The following is a 17,263-nucleotide window of genomic DNA, read 5'->3' as shown; positions in this document are numbered from 1 at the left end:
AAGGCCAAGGCAGGGGAGGAGGAGGAAGAGGTCGCCAACGCAGCTAGAGGGCTGCAAATGGCATCAAAATCATCTTAAGAGCATGGCAAGTGCTCTGCAAACAAATGTGGATAGGGAAATAACTTAAAATAACATAAAAAACATAAAAATAGAAAATAATAATCTTGAATTATGTAGGAGGAGGATGAGGCCCATATGGAGTAGGAGGTTGAGGTGGCGGAGGATATGGCGGTGGATATGGCGGTGTAGGTGGAAGCGGCGGTGGAGGAGGAGGACGAGGTAGCCAACGCTGGTTTTGGTTTTTAATTATTTTTTTTTTTAAATTAGGGTACACCCCAAAAAAGTAAGAAAGATCAAATCCAACAATGGCTGGGTAAGGCCGGTATACATGTCTATTCTGCACAAGGTACGGACAAGTCCTGTGGGATCCATGCCTGGTTAATTTTAATGAACGTATCACGCTGACGTGATACCGATATTCAAAAAAGAGGCATGTCCCGGGAAATTATTGGTCTATCAGTCTGACATCGATAGTATGTAAACTTCCGGAGGGGATGATAAGGGACTATATCGTAGAGTTTGCTAAAGACAACAACATCATCAGCAGTAACCAGCACGGGTTTACAAATGGGCGTTCTTGTCAAACCAATCTCTTAACATTCTACGAGGAGGTGAGCTGTGAGCTAGATAGGGGGAGGCCAGTGGATGTGGTGTACCTGGATTTCGCGAAGGCGTTTGATACAGTTCCCCACAAGCGCTTAATTTATGAAATAAGGTCTACAGGCATCGACCGCAAGGTCTGCTTTTGGATACGGAACTGGCTAAAAGGGCGTGTCCAAAGGGTGGTAATAAATAGCACATATTCAGACTGGTCTGAGGTGGTAAGTGGGGTCCCCCAAGGCTCAGTCCTGGGACCAACCTTGTTCAATTTATTCATAAAAAGCATTGAGGACGGGATCAGTAGCTCTATATCAGTTTTTACAGAAAATTGGGCAGGTCAATAACTGCACAGCATGAAGCAGATATCCTACAGAATGACCTGAACAAAATAACGGAGTGGGCAACGACATGGCAGATGAGGTTTAATGTGGAGAAGTGTAAGGTCTTGCACTTGGGGACTAAAAACATAAAAGCACAACACACTTTAGGGGGGGGAGCCTTTGGGGGAATCAAAAATGGTGAAAGATCTGGGAGTCCTGGTAGAGGATAGACTAAGCAATAGCATGCAATGTCAAGCGGCAGCTGCCAAAGCCATCAGAATATTAGCATGCAGAAAGAAAGGGATGTATTCCAGAGATAAAACTATAATCCTTCCACTTTATAAAACTCTGGTCGGACCACATCTGGAGTATTCTGTCCAGTTCTGGTCGCCGGTCCTCAGGAGGGATGTGTTGGAGCTGGAGAAAGTCCAGAGAAGGGCAACTAAACTAATTAGGGGATTGGAGGACCTTAATTATGAAGAGCGTCTGTAATCGCTTGATTTATTCTCCCTGGAGAAGAGACGCCTGAGAGGGGACATGATAGCAATTTATAAATATCTCAAGGGTGATCTCAGCATAGAAAATAAGCTATTCAGTCGGAAGGATTGCATGAGGACTAGAGGAAATACAATGCGATTAGAGGAGAAGCGTTTTAACCTCAGGCAAGCATTGACGACCTCTTCCTCCTCCTCCCCTGCCTTGGCCTTGTGCTTCCACTGTGCCCCCACTGTCAGGTGAGAATGCCACCAGTGTGCGCGTCTACCAGCGTGCGCTTTTACTCGTGCATCTTGCGATCACGCTCCAGTGAGGGAATTAAGGATGGTACTTTGTCCTTGTAACGGGGATCCAGCAGGGTGGCCACCCAGTAATCAGCACAAGTTACTATGTGGGAAACTCGGCGGTCATTGCGGAGACACTGCAGCATGTAATCACTCATGTGTGCCAGGCTGCCCAGAGGCAACGAAAAGCTGTCCTCTGTGGGAGGTGTATCCTCTGTGTCCTCTGTATCCCCCCAGCCACGCACCAGTGATGGCCATAAGCTGGCCTGGGTGCCACCCTGCTGTGAACATGGTTCCATATCCTCCTCCATCTCCTCCTACTCATCCTCATCATCCTCCAGTACTGTGCCCCTGCTGGACAATTGTGTCCTTGGCGTTTGTGTGTGCAGGAACCCACCCTCGGAGTCACTTGCGAATGACTGCCCTGAAAGCCTTGGAAATGATACCTCTTCATCCTCCTCCTCCTCCTCATCCTGTGCCACATCCTCTTCCATCATCGCCCAAACATCAGATATGAGGCGGTGAGCGGGAAGGCTGAAGTTACGCTGCAGCGCTGACAGGCGAGCAGCAGCAGGGTGAGAACGCCGAAAGTGCGCACAGACAGCCCGCACTTTATACAGCAGCTCTGACATATCGGGGTAATTTCTAAGGAACCTCTGCACCACCAAATTCAGCACATGCACCAGGCAAGGGATGTGTGTCAAACCGGCTAGGCCCAGAGCTGCTACGAGATTTTGCCCGTTATCGCACACCACCAGGCCGGGCTTAAGGCTCACTGGCAGCAACCACTCATCGGTCTGCTGTTCAATGCCCCTCCACAACTCCTGCGTGGTGTGTGGTTTTTCACCCAAACAGGCAAGTTTTAAAACTGCCTGCTGTCGTTTACCCCTGGCTGTGCCGAAGTTGGTGGTGAAGGTGTTACGCTGACCGGAAGAGGAGGGGGTAGAGGATGAGGAAGCAGAGTAGGAGGAGTTAGGAACAGGAGGCAAACTAAAACGCCCTACAATCCTCGGTGGTGGAAGGACATGCTATCCGCCTCAGGCCCAGCTGCCACTGCATTTACCCAGTGTGCTGTTAGGGAGATATAATGTCCCTGACCGTGCTTACTGGTCCACGTATCCATAGTTAGGTGGACCTTGCCACAGATGGCGTTGCACAGTGCACACCTGATTTTGTCACCCACTTGGTTGTGCAGCGAAGGAATGGCTTGCCTGGAAAAGTAGTGGCGGCTGGGCATGACCTACTGTGGGACAGCCACCGCCATAAGGCTTTTAAAAATCTGCGTCTCCACCAGCCAGAATGACAGTATTTCAAAGCCAGGAATTTTGAAATGCTGGCATTGAGGGCCAGGGATCACGGGTGGGTAGGGGGGTACTTCCTCTTCCGCTCCAGTGTTTGGGAGATAGAAACTGAACGCTTCTATGGGACATTGTGGAGATGGTTGTTGGTGACCCAGGTGGTGGTATTGCTGGTGGATCCTCTGTTTGCGGGGTGGCAGGTGCCACTGTCACTACAGAGGTGGATGAAGAGGCCGAGACTGCAGCAGCAGAAGAGGAAGAAGGAGGAGCCAGAGACCTTTCTTGGTTTTTGAGGTGTCCACTCTACTGCAGCTCGTGCTTTGCACTTAGATGCCTGGTCATGCAGGTTGTGCTCAGGTTGAGAACGTTTATGCCTCGCTTCAGGCTCTGATTGCACAGCATGCAAACCACTCGTGTCCAGTCATCATCACATTGTCTGAAGAACTGCCAGGCTAGGGAACTCCTGTGAGCTGGCTTTGGTGTGCTCGGTCCCTTGCTGCATTGGGCAGTAGCAGGCGTAGTGTCTAGGGTACGGCCGCTCCACTTTTGCACCCTGCTCTCTCTTCTGCCATGCTGGTGGCTCTGTGCGAGCACCGCCTCTTCCTCCAAACTACTCAGGTAACATGCATGATGTTCATTCCATGTGGGGTCGAGGACCTCATCGTCCTCCACATCGTCTTCCACCCAGCCTTCACCCCTGCCCTCCTTGTCGGTCTCCACAATTTGGAATTCCGCAGCAGTTGGCACCTGTGTTTCGTCATCATCCGAGACGTGCTGCGATGGTCCTCCCATGTACTCATCTGGAGACATAAGTGATTGGGCATCGGTGCACTCAATCTCTTACACTTCTGGGGCAGGGCTAGGTGGATGGCCCTGGGAAACCATGCTAACAGAGTCATCAAAAAGATGAAGAGACTGCTGCATGACTTGGGGCTCAGACTGCTTGGCTGATTTGCAAGGGGGTGAGGTGAAAGATTGATGGACATCGGCTGCAGGTGCCAACTCTGACCTTTCAGCAGAAGACTGGGTGGGAGACAATGTGAAGGAACTGGAGGCACTGTCAGTAACCCAATCTACTATCGCCTGTACTTGTTCTGGCCTCAACATTTGTAGAGGCACATTAGGCCCTGCCAAATACTGCTGCAGGTTCTGTCGCCTACTCGCAGCTGAGAAAGGTGTTTCACCTGTGCGTGTAGCTGGCACAGATCGACCATGTCCTCTCCTTGCAACAGGAGCTCCACCAGCTACACCACAACCCAGGTGAGGTCCCTTATTTGACCTTCTCCTCATATTTATCAAATTTTGGATCTTCTCCGAAATGGGCTTTTATTAATAAGCGGAATACAACAGTATGCAATGGGTGTATCTCACTGTAACATATGCAGACTAGGCCGCAATTAACTTTTTTTTCCCCTAAATGGGTTTTTATTGCAATGCGCAATACAACAGTATGCAATGGGTGTATCTCACTGTAACATATGCAGACTAAGCCGCAATTAACTTTTTTCCTCCTAAATGGGTTTTTATTGCAATGCGCAATAAAACAGTGTGCAATAGGTGTATCTCACTGTAACATATGCAGACTAAGCCGAAATTTGCTTTTTTCCCCCCTAAATGGGTTTTTATTGCAATGCAACAGTATGCAATTTGTGTACCTCACTGTAACATATGCAGACTAAGCCGCAATTAACCTTTTTTTCCCCTAAATGGGATTTTATTGCAATGCGCAATACAACAGTATGCAATGGGTGTATCTCACTGTAACATATGCAGACTAAGCCGCAATTAACTTTTTTTCCCCCTAAATGGGTTTTTATTGCAATGCAACAGTATGCAATGGGTGTATCTCACTATAACATATGCAGACTAAGCCGCAATTAACTTCTTTTTCCCCTTAATGGGTTTTTACTGCAATGCGCAATACAACAGTATGCAATAGGTGTGTATCACTGTAATATATGCAGACTAAGCCACAATTAACTTTTTTTTCCCTAAATGGGTTTTTATTGCAATGCAACAGTATGCAATGGGTGTATCTCACTGTAACATATGCAGACTAAGCCACAATTAACTTGTTTTTCCCCGTAGTGAGTTTTTATTGCAAAGCGGAATACAACAGTATGCAATGGGTGTATCTCACTGTAACATATGCAGCCTAGGCCGCCATTAACTTTTTTTCCCCTAAATGGGTTTTTATTGCAATGCGCAATACAACAGTATGCAATGGGTGTATCTCACTGTAACATATGCAGACTAAGCCGCAATTAACTTTTTTCCCCTAAATGGGTTTTTATTGCAATGCAACAGTATGCAATGGGTGTATCTCACTGTAACATATGCAGACTAGGCCGCAATTTATTTTTTTCCCCTAAAAGGGTTTTTATTGCAAAGCGGAATACAACAGTATGCAATGGGTGTATGTCACTGTAACATTTTCAGACAGGGCCGCAATTACGTTTTTTTGCCCCAAATGGGTTTTTATTGCAAAGCGGAATACAACAGTATGCAATGGGTGTATCGCACTGTAACGTATGAATGAAAATCTGATAAATAATTGTCCCCTTAATTGGTGCTTGTTGAATAGCAGATTTGAAATGCAGTGTCTGTCTAAACGCTGTAAGTCACAGTAAAATATGAAGGAAAAAAGTTTTTTTCTTTTTTAAATGCAGATTAAGCAGACACATATGCACTCAGCTTGCAGTAAATGTCCGCTACACACCACACGCCTAACAGGTTGGATACTGTTGCTGTTCTATTCCGCTATTGAAAAAAAAAAAAAAAAAACAATTTGAATGAAAAAGATATTTTCCCTAAATACTGAAATATAATTATTTTCCCCTTACATTGGTGCTTTTTGAAGAGCAGCTTAGAAAAGCAGTGTCTGTCTAAACACTGTATGTCAAAGTTAAATATGAAGGAAAATTATTTTTTTATTTTTTAAATGCAGATTAAGCAGACACATATGCACTGAGCTTGCATTAAATGTGCAGCACCACACGCCTCCCACCTAACAGACTGATAAAAGTTGTTTTTTTTTCTCCTTTCTCCTCCTCACTGGGCTCAGGTCAGGGTATAAAGATCGTGCACTGTACCCCCACACAATACAATCAATGTAGATCGCTGTCTGATTAAAGAAGATTCTTCCTATTCTTTCCCTCAAAGAAATCTCCAGCCTGACCCTACAGTAATCTCCTATCTCTCCCTCTGGGCATAAAGATTGTGCACTGCACCCCCACACAGTCAAATCAATGCAGATTGCTGTCTGTCAGTGTCTGATTAAAGAAGATTCTTCCTATGCTTTCCCTCAAAGCAATCTCCAGCCTGACCCTACAGTAATCTCCTATCTCTCCCTCCGGGCAAAAAGATTGTGCATTGCACCACCACACAATCAAATCAATGTAGAGCGCTGTCTGATTAAAGAAGATTGTTACTATGATTTCCCTCAAAGCAATCTCCAGCCTGACCCTACAGTAATCTCCTATCTCTCCCTTAGCAAACGTATCAGGAACCTCTCCCTAGTATAGTTTGAGCAGAGTGACGTGCGGCGCTATGTGACTCCAGCTTATATAGAGGCTGGGTCACATGCTGCACTGGCCAATCACAGCCATGCCATTAGAAGGCATGGCTGTGATGGCTTCTAGGGCACACTAGTTAAATGCTTGCTGATTGGCTGCCTTGCACCTGTTGAAACCGCGGCACTAAAACCGCGCAAAAACAACAATTAATGTTATCGAACAATGGACAGTAGCCGAACATACAGTGAAATGTTCTGGTTCGGGTCCGGGTACCGAATACCCAAAAGTCCGGTACGAACCCAAACATTTCAGTCTGGGTTCGCTCAACCCTAGTTACCTCTTGTTCTCCTCAGTTACCTCTTCTTCTCCTCAGTTACCTCTTCTTCTTCTCAGTTATCTCTTCTTCTCCTCAGTTACCTCTTCTTCTTCTCAGTTTCCTCTTCTTCCCCTCAGTTATCTCTTCTTCTCCTCAGTTACCTCTTCTTCTCCTCAGTTACCTCATCTTCCCCTCAGTTACCTCTTCTTCTCCTCAGTTACCTCATCTTCTCCTCAGTTACCTCTTCTTCCCCTCAGTTATCTCTTCTTCCCCTCAGTTACCTCTTCTTCCCCTCAGTTACCTCTTATTCCCCTTAGTTACATCTTCTTCTCCTCAGTTACCTCATCTTCTCCTCAGTTACCTCTTCTTCCCCTCAGTTATCTCTTCTTCCCCTCAATTATCTCTTCTTCCCCTCAGTTACCTCTTCTTCCCCTCAGTTACCTCTTATTCCCCTTAGTTATATCTTCTTCTCCTCAGTTACCTCATCTTCTCCTCAGTTACCTCTTCTTCCCCTCAGTTATCTCTTGTTCCCCTCAGTTATCTCTTCTTCTCCTCAGTTACCTCTTGTTCTCCTCAGTTACCTCTTCTTCTCCTCAGTTACCTCTTCTTCTTCTCAGTTTCCTCTTCTTCCCCTCAGTTACATCTTCTTCTCCTCAGTTACTTCTTCTTCTCCTCCGTTACCTCTTCTTCCCCTCAGTTACCTCTTCTTCCCCTCAGTTACCTCTTCTTCTCCTCCGTTACCTCTTCTTCTCCTCCATTACCTCTTCTTCCCCTCAGTTACCTCTTCTTCTCCTCCGTTACCTCTTCTTCCCTTCAGTTACGTCTTCTTCTCCTCCTGACTGGCTGGGACACAGCCGTGGCACCATTGGCACCCATGGCTGTCAATCAAGGTCAGTAAGCCAATCAGGAGAGAGAGGGGGTGGGACTGGGCCGCAGCTCCTTGTCTTAACCACTTCTGGACCAGAAGTTTTTACCCCCTTCCTGACCAGGCCATATTTTAAAATTCAGCACTGCGTTACTTTAACTGAAAATTGCGCTGTTGTGCAATTCTGTTCCCAAATAAAACTGATGTCCTTTTTTTCCCACAAGTAGAGCTTTCTTTTGGTGGTATTATATCACCTCTGCGATTTTTATTTTTTGCGCAATAAACAAAAAAAAGAGACAATTTTGAAAAAAATAAAAGCTTTTCTGTTCTCAGACAGCTTTATTAAAAAGCATAACCTTTTTTTTCTATTTACTATAGAAGTCTTTAGGCTGACTTGGTAAATAATACCAGGCAAGCACATATTTAGCTACATAAATCCTTCAAAGGTTTATAAAGTCAAATAAATAAACAGACAATCTGGACTTTCTGGTCTTTCCTTGAATTTACAGCCCTGAAAGACTTTATGGGAAATAAATGTGTCTTCAGAGTTCAGACAGTCAGACACACCTGTTCTGCTGTGTTAGGCACTGGCAGCCTCATCATCATGAACCTCTTCTTCCCCTCAGTTACCTGTTGATCTCCTCAGTTACCTCTTCTTCTCCTCAGTTACCTCTTCTTCCCCTCAGTTACCTCTTCTTCTCCTCAGTTACCTCTTCTTCTCCTCAGTTACCTCTTCTTCTCCTCAGTTACTTCTTCTTCCCCTCAGTTACCTCTTCTTCTACTCAGTTACCTCTTCTCCTCCTAAGTTACCTCTTCTTCCCCTCAGTTACCTCTTCTTCCCCTCCGTTACCTCTTCTTCTCCTCAGTTACCTCTTCTTCCCCTCAGATAACTCTTCTTCTACTCAGTTACCTCTTCTTCTTCTCAGTTACCTCGTCTTCCCCTCTGTTACCTTTTCTTCTCCTCAGTTACCTCTTCTTCTCCTCAGTTACCTCTTCTTCCCCTCAGTTACCTCTTCTTCTCCTCAGTTACCTCTTCTTCTCCTCCGTTACCTCTTCTTCCCCTCAGTTACCTCTTCTTCCCCTCAGTTACCTCTTCTTCTCCTCAGTTACCTCTTCTTCTCCTCCGTTACCTCTTCTTCCCCTCAGTTACCTCTTCTTCCCATCAGTTACCTCTTCTTCTCCTCAGTTACCTCTTCTTCTCCTCAGTTACCTCTTCTTCCCCTCCTGACTGGCTGAGACACAGCCGTGGCACCATTGGCACCCATAACTGTCAATCAAGGTCAGTTAGCCAATCAGGAGAGAGAGGGGGTGGGGCTGGGCCGCAGCTCCTTGTCTTAACCACTTCTGGACGAGAAGATTTTACCCCCTTCATGACCAGGCCATATTTTAAAATTCAGCAACCCGTTACTTTAACTGAAAATTGCGCGGTTGTGCAATGCTGTACCAAAATAAAACTGATGTCCTTTTTTTTGCACAACTAGAGCTTTCTTTTGGTGGTATTATATCACCTCTGCAATTTTTATTTTTTGCGTTATAAACAAAAAAAAGCAACAATTTTGAAAAAAATAAAAGCTTTTCTGTTCTCAGACAGCTTTATAAAAAAGCATAACCTTTCTTTTTCTATTTACTATAGAAGGCTTTAGGCTGACTTGCGAAACAATACCAGGGAAGCACACATTTAGCTACAGCAATCCTTCAAAGGTTTATAAAGTCAAATAAATAAACAGACAATCTGGACTTTCTGGTCTTTCCTTGAATTTATAGCCCTGAATGACTTTATGTAAAATAAATGTGTCTTCAGAGTTCAGACAGTCAGACACACCTGTTCTGCTGTGTTAGGCACTGGCAGCCTCATCATCATGAACCTCTTCTTCCCCTCAGTTACCTCTTCTTCTCCTCAGTTACCTCTTCTTCTCCTCAGTTACTTCTTCTTCCCCTCAGTTACCTCTTCTTCTACTCAGTTACCTCTTCTCCTCCTAAGTTACCTCTTCTTCCCCTCAGTTACCTCTTCTTCCCCTCCGTTACCTCTTCTTCTCCTCAGTTACCTCTTCTTCCCCTCAGTTACCTCTTCTTCTACTCAGTTACCTCTTCTTCTCCTCAGTTACCTCGTCTTCCCCTCTGTTACCTTTTCTTCTCCTCAGTTACCTCTTCTTCTCCTCAGTTACCTCTTCTTCCCCTCAGTTACCTCTTCTTCTCCTCAGTTACATCTTCTTCTCCTCCGTTACCTCTTCTTCCCCTCAGTTACCTCTTCTTCCCCTCAGTTACCTCTTCTTCTCCTCAGTTACCTCTTCTTCTCCTCCGTTACCTCTTCTTCCCCTCAGTTACCTCTTCTTCCCATCAGTTACCTCTTCTTCTCCTCAGTTACCTCTTCTTCTCCTCAGTTACCTCTTCTTCCCCTCCTGACTGGCTGAGACACAGCCGTGGCACCATTGGCACCCATAACTGTCAATCAAGGTCAGTTAGCCAATCAGGAGAGAGAGGGGGTGGGGCTGGGCCGCAGCTCCTTGTCTTAACCACTTCTGGACGAGAAGATTTTACCCCCTTCATGACCAGGCCATATTTTAAAATTCAGCAACCCGTTACTTTAACTGAAAATTGTGCGGTTGTGCAATGCTGTACCAAAATAAAACTGATGTCCTTTTTTTTGCACAACTAGAGCTTCCTTTTGGTGGTATTAATCACCTCTGCGATTTTTATTTTTTGCGCTATAAACAAAAAAAAGCAACAATTTTGAAAAAAATAAAAGCTTTTCTGTTCTCAGACAGCATTATTAAAAAGCATAACCTTTCTTTTTCTATTTACTATAGAAGTCTTTAGGCTGACTTGCGAAACAATACCAGGGAAGCACACATTTAGCTACAGCAATCCTTCAAAAGTTTATAAAGTCAAATAAATAAACAGACAATCTGGACTTTCTGGTCTTTCCTTGAATTTATAGCCCTGAATGACTTTATGTAAAATAAATGTGTCTTCAGAGTTCAGACAGTCAGACACACCTGTTCTGCTGTGTTAGGCACTGGCAGCCTCATCATCATGAACCTCTTCTTCCCCTCAGTTACCTCTTCTTCCCCTCAGTGACCTCTTCATCTCCTTAGTTACCTCTTCTTCTTCTCAGTTACCTCTTCTTCCCCTCAGTTACCTCTTCTTCTCCTCAGCTACCTCTTCTTCCCCTCAGTTACCTCTTTTTCTCCTCAGTTACCTCGTCTTCCCCTCAGTTACCTCTTCTTCTCCTCAGTTACCTCTTCTCCTCCTCAGTTACCTCTTCTTCCCCTCAGTTACCTCTTCTTCTACTCGGTTACCTCTTCTTCTCCTCAGTTACCTCTTCTTCCCCTCAGTTACCTCTTCTTCTCCTCAGTTACCTCTTCTTCTCCTCAGTTACCTCTTCTTCCCCTCAGTTACCTCTTCTTCCACTCAGTTACTTCTTCTTCTCCTCAGTTACCTCTTCTTCCCCTCAGTTACCTCTTTTTCTCCTCAGTTACCTCGTCTTCTCCTCAGTTACCTCTTCTTCCCCTCAGTTACCTCTTCTTCTACTCAGTTACCTCTTCTTCTCCTCAGTTACCTCGTCTTCCCCTCAGTTACCTCTTCTTCTTCTCAGTTACCTCTTCTTCTCCTCAGTTACCTCTTCTTCCCCTCAGTTACCTCTTCTTCTCCTCAGTTACGGCTTCTTCCCCTCAGTTACCTCTTCTTCTCCTCAGTTACCTCTTCTTCTCCTCAGTTACCTCCTCTTCTCCTCAGTTACCTTTTCTTCTCCTCAGTTACCTCTTCCTCTCCTCAATTACTTCTTCTTCTCCTCAGTTACCTCTTCCTCTCCTCAGTTACTTCTTCTTCTCCTCAGGTACCTCTTCTTCTAATCAGTTACATTTTCTTACCCTCAGTTACCTCTTCTTCCCCTTAGTTATTTCTTCTTCCCCTCAGTTACCTCTTCTTCCCCTCAGTTATCTCTTCTTCCTCTCAGTTACCTCTTCTTCTCCTCAGTTACCTCTTCTTTCCTCAGTTACCTCTTCTTCCCCTCAGTTACCTCTTCTTCCCCTTAGTTATTTCTTCTTCCCCTCAGTTACCTCTTCTTCCCCTCAGTTATCTCTTCTTCTCCCCAGGTACCTCTTCTTCTCCTAAGTTACCTCTTCTTCTCCTCAGTTACCTATTCTTCCCCTCAGTTACATCTTCTTCTCCCGAGGTACCTCTTCTTCTCCTAAGTTACCTTTTTTTTCTCCTCAGTTACCTCTTCTTCTCCTCAGTTACCTCTTCTTCTAATCACTTACCTCTTCTTCCCCTCAGTTACATCTTCTTCTCCTCAGGTACCTCTTCTTCTAATCAGTTACCTTTTCTTCCCCTCAGTTACCTCTTCTTCCCCTCAGTTACCTCTTGTTCTCCTCAGTTACCTCTTCTTCCCCTCAGTTACATCTTCTTCTCCCGAGGTACCTCTTCTTCTCCTAAGTTATCTCTTCTTCTCCTCAGTTACCTCTTCTTCTCCTCAGTTACCTCTTCTTATCCTCAGTTACCTGTTCTTCTCCTCAATTACCTCTTCTCCTCAGTTATTTCTTCTTCTCCTCAGTTACCTCTTCTTCCCCTCAGTTACCACTTCTTCTACTCAGTTACCTCTTCTTCTCTTCAGTTACCTCGTCTTCCCCTCAGTTACCTCTTGTTCTCCTCAGTTACCTCTTCTTCTCCTCTGTTACCTCTTCTTCCCCTCAGTTACCTCTTCTTCTTTTCCGTTACCTCTTCTTCCCCTCAGTTACCTCTTCTTCTCCTGCGTTACCTCTTCTTCCCCTCAGTTACCTCTTCTTCTCCTCAGTTACCTCTTCTTCTCCTCAGTTACCTCTTCTTCCCCTCAGTTACCTCTTTTTCTCCTCAGTTACCTCGTCTTTCCCTCAGTTACCTCTTCTTCTCCTCAGTTACCTCTTCTTCTCCTCAGTTACCTCTTCTTCCCCTCAGTTACCACTTCTTCTACTCAGTTACCTCTTCTTCTCTTCAGTTACCTCGTCTTCCCCTCAGTTACCTCTTCTTCTTCTCAGTTACCTCTTCTTCCCCTCAGTTACCTCTTCTTCCACTCAGTTACCTCTTCTTCTCCTCAGTTACGGCTTCTTCCCCTCAGTTAACTCTTCTTCTCCTCAGTTACCTCTTCTTCTCCTCAGTTACCTCCTCTTCTCCTCAGTTACCTTTTCTTCTCCTCAGTTACCTCTTCCTCTCCTCAATTACTTCTTCTTCTCCTCAGTTACCTTCTCTTCCTCTCACTTATCTCTTCTTCTCCTCAGTTATCTCTTCATCCACTCAGTTACCTCTTCCTCTCCTCAGTTACCTCTTATCCCCTCAGTTACCTCTTCTTCCACTCAATTACCTCTTCTTACCCTCAGTTACCTCTTCTTACCCTCAGTTACCTCTTCTTCTCCTCCTGATTGGCATGGACAAAGCCGTGGCACCTTTGGCACCCATAACTGTCAATCAAGGTCAGTTAGCCAATCAGGAGGGAGAGGGGGTGGGGCAGGGCCGCAGCTCCTTGTCTTAACCACTTCTGGACAAGAAGATTTTACCCCCTTCCTGACCACACAATATTTTAAAATTCAGCACTGCATTTTAAATGAAAATTGCAGGGTTGTGCAATGCTGTACCCGAATAAAAGTGATTTCCTTTTTTTTCCCACAACTAGAGCTTTCTTTTGGTGGTATTTTATCACCTCTGCGATTTTTATTTTTTGCGCTATAAACAAAAAAAGCGACAATTTTGAAAAAAAAAAAAGCTTTCCTGTTTTCAGACTGCTTGATTAAAAAACATAACCTTTCTTTTTCTATTTACTATAGAAGTCTTTAGGCTGACTTGGGAAACAATACCAGGGAAGCACATATTTAGCTACAGCAATCAATCAAAGGTTTATAAAGTCAAATAAATAAACAGACAATCTGGACTTTCTGGTCTGTCCTTGAATTTATAGCCCTGCCTGACTTTATGTGAAATAAATGTGTCTTCAGAGTTCAGACAGTTAGACACACCTGTGCTGCTCTGTTAGGCACTGGCAGCCTCATCATCATGAACCTCTTCTTCCCCTCAGTTACCTGTTGATCTCCTCAGTTACCTCTTCTTTCCTTCAGTTACCGCTTCTCCTCAGTTACCTCTTCTTCTCCTCAGTTACCTCTTCTTCTCCTCAGTTACCTCTTCTTCTTCTCTGTAACCTCTTCTTCTCCTCAGTTACCTCTTCTTCTTCTCAGTTACCTCTTCTTCTCCTCAGTTACCTCTTCTTCTCCTCAATTACCTCTTCTTCCCCTCAGTTACCTCTTCTTCCCCTTAGTTATTTCTTCTTCCCCTCAGTTACCTCTTCTTCCCCTCAGTTATCTATTCTTCCCCTCAGTTACCTCTTCTTCTCCTCAGTTACCTATTTTTCTCCTCAGTTACCTCTTCTTCTCCTCAGTTACCTCTTCTCCTCAGTAATTTCTTCTTCTCCTCAGTTACCTCTTCTCCTCCTCAGTTACCTCTTCTTCTTCTCAGTTACCTCTTCTTCTCCTCAGTTACCTCTTCTTTCCTCAGTTACCTCTTCTTCCCCTCAGTTACCTCTTCTTCCCCTTAGTTATTTCTTCTTCCCCTCAGTTACCTCTTCTTCCCCTCAGTTATCTCTTCTTCCCCTCAGTTACCTCTTCTTCTCCTCAGTTACCTCTTCTTCTCCTCAGTTACCTCTTCTTCTCCTCAGTTACTCTTCTCCTCGGTTACCTCTTCTTCTCCTCAGTTACCTCTTCTTCTCCTCAGTTACCTGTTCTCCTCAGTTATTTCTTCTTCTCCTCAGTTACCTCTTCTCCTCCTCAGTTACCTCTTCTTCTTCTCAGTTACCTCTTCTTCTCCTCAGTTACCTCTTCTTCCCCTCAGTTACCTCTTTTTCCCCTTAGTTATTTCTTCTTCCTCTCAGTTACCTCTTCTTCCCCTCAGTTATCTTTTCTTCTCCTCAGTTACATCTTCTTCTCCCCAGGTAACTCTGCTTCTCCTAAGCTACCTCTTCTTTTCCTCAGTTACCTCTTCTTCCCCTCAGTTACATTTCTTCTCCCGAGGTACCTCTTCTTCTCCTAAGTTACCTCTTCTTCTCCTCAGTTACCTCTTCTTCTCCTCAGTCACCTCTTCTTCTCCTCAGTTACCTGTTCTTCTCCTCATTTACCTCTTCTCCTCAGTTATTTCTTCTTCTCCTCAGTTACCTCTTCTCCTCCTCAGTTACCTCTTCTTCTCCTCAGTTACGTCTTCTTCCCCTCAGTTACATCTTCTTCTCCTCAGCTACCTCTTCTTCTAATCAGTTACCTCTTCTTCCCCTCAGTTACCTCTTGTTCTCCTCAGTTACCTCTTCTTCTCCTCCGTTACCTCTTCTTCCCTTCAGTTACCTCTTCTTCCCCTCAGTTACCTCTTCTTCTCCTCCGTTACCTCTTCTTCCCCTCAGTTACCTCTTCTTCTCCTCCGTTACCTCTTCTTCCCCTCAGTTACCTCTTCTTCTCCTCCTGACTGGCTGGGACACAGCCTTGGCACCTTTGGCACCCATAACTGTCAATCAAGGTCAGTTAGCCAATCAGGAGGGAGAGGGGATGGGGCCGGGCCGCAGCTCCTTGTGTTAACCACTTCTGGACCAGAAGATTTTACCCCCTTCCTGACCAGGCCATATTTTAAAATTCAGCACTGCATTGCTTTAACTGAAAATTGCGCAGTTGTGCAATGCTGTACCCAAATAAAACGAATGTACTTTTTTTCCCATAAGTAGAGCTTTCTTTTGGTGGTATTTTATCACCACTGCGATTTTTATTTTTTGCGCTATAAACAAAAAAAAGCGACAATTTTGAAAAAAATAAAAGCTTTTCTGTTCTCAGACTGCTTGACTAAAAGCATAACCTTTCTTTTTCTATTTACTATAGAAGTCTTTTGGCTGACTTGGGAAACAATACCAGGGAAGCACATATTTAGCTACAACAATCCTTCAAAGGTTTATAAAGTCAAATAAATAAACAGACAATCTGGACTTTCTGGTCTTTCCTTGAATTTATAGCACTGCCTGACTTTATGTGAAATAAATGTGTCTTCAGAGTTCAGACAGTCAGACACACCTGTTCTGCTCTGTTAGGCACTGGCAGCCTCATCATCATGAACCTCTTCTTCCCCTCAGTTACCGCTTCTTCTCCTCAGTTACCTCTTCTTCCCCTCAGTTAAATCTTCTTCTCCCCAGGTACCTCTTCTTCGCCTAAGTTACCTCTTCTTCTCCTCAGTTACCTCTTCTTTTCCTCAGTTACCTCTTCTTCTCCTCAGTTACCTCTTCTTTTCCTCACTTACCTCTTTTTCTCCTCAGTTACCTCTTCTCCTCAGGTACCTCTTCTTCTCCTCAGTTACCTCTTCTTCTCCTCAGTTATTTCTTCTTCTCCTCTGTTACCTCTTCTCCTCCTCAGTTACCTCTTCTCCTCAGTTATTTCTTCTTCTCCTCAGTTACCTCTTCTCCTCCTCAGTTACCTCTTCTTCTAATCAGTTACGTTTTCTTCCCCTCAGTTACCTCTTCTTCCCCTCAGTTACATCGTCTTCTCCTCAGGTACCTCTTCTTCCCCTCAGTTACCTCTTCTTCTCCTCCGTTTCCTCTTCTTCTCCTCAGTTACCTCTTCTTCTTCTCAGTTACCTCTTCTTCTCCTCAGTTACCTCTTCTTGTCCTCAATTACCTCTTCTTCCCCTCAGTTACCTCTTCTTGTCCTCAGTTACCTCTTCTTGTCCTCAATTACCTCTTCTTCCTCTCAGTTACCTCTTCTTCTTCTCAGTTACCTCTTCTTCTCCTCAGTTTCCTCTTCTTCTCCTCCGTTACCTCTTCTTCTTCTCAGGTACCTCTTCTTCTAATCAGTTACCTTTTCTTCCCCTCAGTTACCTCTTCTTCCCTTCAGTTACCTCTTCTTCTCCTCAGTTACCTATTCTTCCCCTCAGTTACCTTTTCTTCCCCTCAGTTACCTCTTCTTCCCCTCAGTTACCTCTTCTTCCCCTCAGTTACCTTTTCTTCCCCTCAGTTACCTCTTATTCTCCTCAGTTACCTCTTCTTCTCCTCAGTTTCCTCTTCTTCTCCTCGGTTACCTCTTCTTACCCTCAGTTACATCTACTTCTCCTCAGGTACCTCTTCTTCCCCTCAGTTACCTCTTCTTCCCTACAGTTTCCTCTTCTTCTCCTCCGTTACCTCTTCTTTTCTTTAGTTACCTCTTCTTCTCCTCAGTTACCTCTTCTATTCTTCTATTCTGTTACATCTTCTTCCGCTCAGTTATCTCTTCTTCTCCTCAGTTACCTTGTCTTCCCCTCATTTACCTCTTCTTCCCCTCAATTACCTTTTCTTCTCCTCAGTTACCTCTTCTTCCCCTCAGTTACCTCTTCCTCTCCTCAGTTACCTCTTCTTCTCCTCAGTTACCTCTTCTTCCTCTCAGTTACCTCTTCTTCTCCTCAGTTACCTCTTCTTCCCCTCAGTTTCCTCTTCTTCTCCTCAGTTACCGCTTCTTCCCCTCAGTTACCGCTTCTTCCCCTCAGTTACCTCTTCTT

The 17,263-nt window shown here is 44.8% G+C and overlaps 1 protein-coding gene across 1 annotated transcript in view; it reads left to right on the top strand.

Annotated features, from left to right (window-relative positions):
- LOC309569498 (NACHT, LRR and PYD domains-containing protein 12-like) overlaps positions 1-17,263 on the top strand; it is a 1,417,729-nt gene that overhangs the window by 146,144 nt on the left and 1,254,322 nt on the right. The window lies entirely within an intron of this gene.

Source organism: Pelophylax lessonae (assembly GCF_965119305.1).
Source record: "Pelophylax lessonae genome assembly, chromosome: 13".
NCBI lineage: Eukaryota > Metazoa > Chordata > Amphibia > Anura > Ranidae > Pelophylax > Pelophylax lessonae.
This window is presented reverse-complemented; position numbering and strand designations above follow the sequence as displayed.